The sequence below is a fragment of the Triplophysa dalaica genome, chromosome 16 (genome assembly GCF_015846415.1).
Source record: "Triplophysa dalaica isolate WHDGS20190420 chromosome 16, ASM1584641v1, whole genome shotgun sequence".
Lineage (NCBI taxonomy): Eukaryota > Metazoa > Chordata > Actinopteri > Cypriniformes > Nemacheilidae > Triplophysa > Triplophysa dalaica.
This window is the reverse complement of record NC_079557.1, coordinates 22,171,682-22,177,932: the sequence shown is the minus strand read 5'-3', so window position 1 is coordinate 22,177,932 and position 6,251 is coordinate 22,171,682.

Genomic DNA, 6,251 nt, shown 5'->3' with positions numbered 1-6,251 from the left:
CTGACCCGCGGCTATTTTGCTATGAAACCAAATAGAAGCTAAACTAAGAGAAGTTTAATTGCAAAAACAATATGTGGCTCATCATAAAATAGTAATAAAATAAAAGTTTCCCTCAAAGGATGAAAACAATTACGTCTGTGAAATAAATTGTCTGTCCTGCAGTGGCTCAAACTAGTCTGTAGGGTTTGACTTATGATCCAGTTTCTTTAGCTTATTTAGCTTTGAGTAGCCCCTAAAACCCTTATGATGAAGACAAACTCGAGGACAGTGACGTCGCCCAGCATGGCGCAGCCGGGGCCCCACCCTGGAGCCAGGCCCGGGGTTGGGGCTCGTATGCAAGCGCCTGGTGGTCGGGCCTTCCCCCATGGGGCCCGGCCGGGCTCAGCCCGAAAGAGCGATGTGGGGTCACCCTCCCGTGGACCCACCACCTACAGGAGGGACCGTAAGGGGCCGGTGCAAAGTGGATCGGGTGGTAGTCGAAGGCGGGGGCCTCGACAACCCGATCCCTGGACGCAGAATCTAGCTCTAGGGACATGGAACGTCACCTCTCTGTCGTGGAAGGAGCCAGAGATTGTGCGTGAGGTTCAGAGATTCCGACTAGAGATAGTCGGGATCACCTCTACGCACAGCTTGGGCTCTGGAACCACACTCCTCGAGGGAGGATGGACTCTTCACCACTCTGGAGTTGCCCAGGGTGAGAGGCGGCGGGCTGGTGTGGGTTTGCTTATAGCCCCCAAGCTCAGCCGCCATGTGTTGGAGTTTACCCCGGTGAATAAGAGGGTCGCTTCCCTGCGCCTTCGGGTCGGGGATAGGTCTCTCACTGTCGTGTGCGCCTATGGGCCAAATGGCAGTGTAGAGTATCCGGCCTTCTTGGAGACTCTGGGAGGGGTGCTGGAAAGCACCCCGACTGGGGACTCCGTCGTTCTGCTGGGGGACTTCAACGCCCACGTGGGCAACGACAGTGACACCTGGAGGGGCGTGATTGGGAGGAACGGCCCCCCTGGTCTGAACCCGAGTGGTGTTCTGTTATTGGACTTCTGTGCTAGTTATAGTTTGGCCATAATGAACACCATGTTCAAGCATAAGGGTGTCCATCAGTGCACATGGCACCAGGACACCCTTGGCCGGAGGTCGATGATCGACTTTGTGGTTGTTTCATCTGACCTACGGCCGTATGTCTTGGACACTCGGGTGAAGAGAGGGGCGGAGCTGTCAACCGATCACCACCTGGTGGTGAGTTGGATCCGATGGCGGGGGAGGAAGCTGGACAGAGTCGGCAGACTGTGAGGGTCTGTTGGGAACGTTTGGCCGAATCGCCTGTCAGAGAGATCTTCAACTTCCACCTCCGGCAGAGCTTCGACCAGATCCCGAGGGAGTCTGGAGATATCGAGTCCGAGTGGACCATGTTCTCCACCTCCATTGTCAACGCAGCCACTCGGAGCTGTGGCCGTAAGGTCGAGGCGGCAATCCCCGAACCCGGTGGTGGACACCGGAAGTAAGGGATGCACTCAAGCTGAAGAAGGAGTCCTATTGGGCCTGGCTGGCTTGTGGGACTCCCGAGGCAGCTGACAGTTACCGACAGGCCGAGCGGACTGCAGCCCGGGTGGTTGGGGAGGCAAAAACTCGGGCCTGGGAGGAGTTCGGTGAGGCCATGGAGAAAGACAATCGGTCGGCCTCGAAGAGATTCTGGCAAACCGTCCGGCGCCTCAGGAGGGGAAAGCAGTGCCCTACCACAGCTGTTTACAGTGGAGGGGGGCAGCTGTTGACCTCGACCGGGGATATCATCGGGCGGTGGAAGGAATACTTCGAGGATCTCCTCAACCCCTCCGTCACGTCTTCCATTGAGGAAGGAGAGGCCGAGGGCTCGGAGGCGGACTCGCCCATCACCCGGGCTGAAGTCACCGAGGTAGTCAAGAAACTCCTCGGTGGCAGGGCACCGGGGGTGGATGAGATTCGCCCTGAGTACCTCAAGTCTCTGGATGTTGTGGGGCTGTCTTGGCTGACACGCCTCTGCAGCATCGCGTGGCGGTCTGGGACAGTGCCCTTGGACTGGCAGACCGGGGTGGTGGTCCCTCTTTTTAAGAAGGGGGACCGGAGGGTGTGCTCCAACTATCGGGGATCACACTTCTTAGCCTCCCCGTGGAAGTCTATGCCAGGGTACTGGAGAGGAGAATCCGGCCAATGGTAGAACCTCAGATTCAGGAGGAACACTGTGGTTTCCGTCCCGGTCGTGGAACACTGAACCAGCTCTATACCCTCTCCAGGGTGCTGGAGGGTTCATGGGAGTTTGCCCAACCAGTCCACATGTGTTTTGTGGATTTGGAGAAGGCATTCGACTGTGTCCCTCGCGGCATCTTGTGGAGGGTATGGGATTCGGGACCCTTTGCTAAGGGCCATGCAGTCCCTGTACGACCGGAGCAGGAGCTCGGTTCGCATTGCCGGCAGTAAGTCAGACTTATTCCCGGTGCGGGTTGGAATCCGGCAGGGCTGCCCTTTGTCGCCGGTTCTGTTCATAATTTTTATGGACATAATTTCTAGGTGCAGCCAGGGGCCGGAGAGTGTCGGGTTTGGGGACCACACGATTTCATCTCTGCTCTTTGCGGATGATGTCATCGTGCTGGCCCTATCAGACCAGGACCTTCAGCATGCACTGGGACGGTTTGCAGCCGAGTGTGAAGCGGCTGGGATGAGAATCAGCACCTCCAAATCTGAGGCCATGGTTCTCAATCGGAAAAGGGTGGCTTGCTCACTTCAGGTAGGTGGAGAGTTCCTGCCTCAAGTGGAGGAGTTCAAGTATCTGGGGGTGTTGTTCATGAGTGAGGGAAGGATGGAACGGGAGATTGACAGACGGATCGGTGCAGCTTCTGCAGTAATGCGGTCGCTGTACCGGTAAATCGTGGTGAAGAAGGAAATGAGCCGCAAGGCGAAGCTCTCAATTTACCGGTCAATCTACGTTCCTACTCTCACCTATGGTCATGAGCTGTGGGTCATGACCGAAAGGACAAGACCCCGGATACAGGCGGCCGAAATGAGCTTTCTCCGCAGGGTGGCCGGGCGATCCCTTAGAGATAGGGTGAGAAGCTCGGTCACTCGGGAGGAGCTCAGAGTAGATCCACTGCTCCTCCACATCGAGAGGGGCCAGCTGAGGTGGCTTGGGTATCTTTTCCGCATGCCCCCTGGACGCTTTCCCGGGAAGGTGTTACGGGCATGTCCCACCGGGAGAAGACCCCGGGGAAGACCTAGGACACGCTGGAGGGACTATGTCTCCCGGCTGGCCTGGGAACGCCTCGGTGTCCCCCCGGAAGAGCTGGAGGAAGTGTCTAGGGAGAGCGAAGTCTGGGCATCCCTGCTTAGACTGCTGCCCCCGCGACCCGGCCCCGGATAAGCGGAAGAAAAGGGATGAATGGATAGCCCCTCAATAGTTCCTGAAGTCAATCATCCATTTGAAACATTTATAGAAGTAACTTGTGTGTGTGGTTTTGGTTTGTGTAACAGTCACTGATGAATGGGTGGTGAGTGAAAAATGTTTAATAAACAAAAGAGATCACAGGAACAAACAGGGATTATCCACATGACATACACCAATGATAGGTACATAAATCACAATAATACCAAATAAAATATTGAACCAGGAGGAGAACTTAAATAGAACAAATCAGAAGGTGAAAACAGGTGATGGGGATGAACTAATGAGGAGCATGAAGAGGGAGCGTTGGAAAGTAACGTCCTTGGGCAAAAACGGAGACAGAAGACTAGGGACCGACGGGAGTGTCACACTATGCATGTTCTGATATCAGCCATTATATTTTTAATAGAAGACTTTAAACTGTGTTTCTGTAGCACTTAACCCACACAGATGTTAATCGCGTCTGCAGGAACAGATAACCAAATCAATGAAGCCTCGGTGTGCTAAAGTGCTGTCATCCCAAACTACCTTAATGTATGGAGATACATCAGCTTCAGTCCTGTGAGATTCCAGCCAGACTGCATTACTTTCATATTAAACTATAATCTATGTCACTGTTTTCAGCCTTACACTTTTCCTTACAGAGTTTCTTAAACATGACTCTGAAAGTATTGAACGCTGCTGAAGGAGACTCTTTCCTTTCGTTCAGAGCAATTTTTGAGGATTGGATTGATGTTGCAGATATTTGTTTTGTGAAGAACTGAACAGAGATATTTTTTCAATGAGAAATAATCCTTGTGCACATGTACAAATGAAGGTGCTTGACAGCCATTCCGTAGAAGAACCATCCAGTCAAAGAACCATCTCTTTCTTACTTTTGTATTATCTAAAGAACCTTCTTTCGCCAAAAAATACCCTTTTCTGAAACAGGAGGGTTCTTCAGATGTTCTTGTATGGCATCACAGAAGGATTTGAAGGACATTTTTTGAGAGTGTGAATTTATGAGTTCCATTCATTTGCAATTATGATACATGTTGTAATAGTAAAATGACTAAATTCAATTCGTATCATTCTCTTTTCTTATAAACACCACACAATTCTCATGTGACGTGACTTATTTTTCTTCCTTATTTCTTAGTCAAAATGTGTTTTATTCAAAGACTCATCCAGATCTAAAATATACAATCATTTTGTTTCTTGACCCCTCTTCTCTGGAAAAATCTGTCTCTACCAGCTTCTAACAATCCAATTGATTCCTGAAATATGAAATCAGTGTCACCCCAAAATATTTGCCCATATGTTTGTTATTTCATGCACTTCAGCCAATGTGATGTAGGATTGTCTGTGTTTCATGCGGTCATCTTAACTTCCCTTGAGATCCCTGAATGCTCATTTCATTTATCTGAGAACATTTCCAAAACATCTCTACAACAATTGTTGTTCACACATCAGCCCTGAACAGTAAATGACTGTTGTGCTTTAATCAAAGTGACAGTGGAGTTACTGTAGACAGAAGTTCATTCTCAGTAATATTGACTTTAAAGTTGTAATGTTTGTCACAGTGTGAGTGTAAACGGCTGTTGCAGATATGATTAACACTGCAGTGAATCAATGAGAGGAAATCTGCTGACAGCCTCTCCCAAGCTTATGTTTTGTCCAATAATCCTAATTTCTCTTCACCCAGGGTTATTTTTGTGTGAACCAACAGAATCAGAACGTTGGGAAATCAATGGGGCACTTTTTATTACAAAACAAACAAAAAAGCCTCATAAAAAGTCATAAAAAACCCATTCTTCATTAAACGATTCTGCCCGTCCCACAGAGAGACTCAGATGTACTCAATGAGGTTCATTCAGCGGTGTGGAAAACCTCTCAACAGCACATGAGCTTTAATGTGGGAGCTTTAACATGTCCAGCAAAACTACAGAGCAATAGTTAACCACAATTCTGTACAGTGATTATGTCTTTGAAAAGTCTTAAGAATTTCTTTGCATTTAATGGTCAACATGAACACATTTGTACCCGTGGATTTGGAAAGGTAAAGTGACCTCCCCTCTCGCCGCCACGGCACCATTAAGGGCAATAGATGCAAACACAATATCATCTTAATGCGGCTATTACACATCTAATGTAATAGTTTTAGCTGCCAGTCGACACTTTACACCACAGCTGGTGCAGATGTAAATTGTTTTTTGCTGCAATAACAAGAACACTACCTACCTACAGACATGAAAATGAATACAAGCAGATCAATGAGACCTCAGTGTGCCAGATTGATTCCAGACTACATGAATCTACAGAGATACATCAGCTTAGGTCCTGTGGGATGCCAGGCAGACTGCATTACATTACACTTTCAGAACTGCTGACGCACTCCCTGAAACCTACCCACCCCATAACACATTTCTCAACACTAACACACACATGAACACACACGCACACACACGCACACACTCATGTTCGGTTTCCATGTATGCTGAGATTCCATAGACACAATGGTTTTTATACTGTACAAACTGTGTATCATATTCTCTACTCCTAAACCTAACAATCACACAAACGTTCTGCTCTTTTACATTTCAAACATGTAAATGATGTGTGATTTATAAGCTTATTTCCTCATGAGGACCAAAAAATTTCCCCACAAGGACAAGGACTTTAGATATTGTCATCTTTGTTGCCATACCTCTGGGTTTACCCTACCCACACACACACACACACACACACACACACTACTGCAGTACAGAATTTTGAAATTACCATGAAATCTTATTTTTTGTATCCAAATGTCAGTCTGTCAGTTCTATTTCAATATGAAAGGGTTGGTTATACACATTCAATCAAT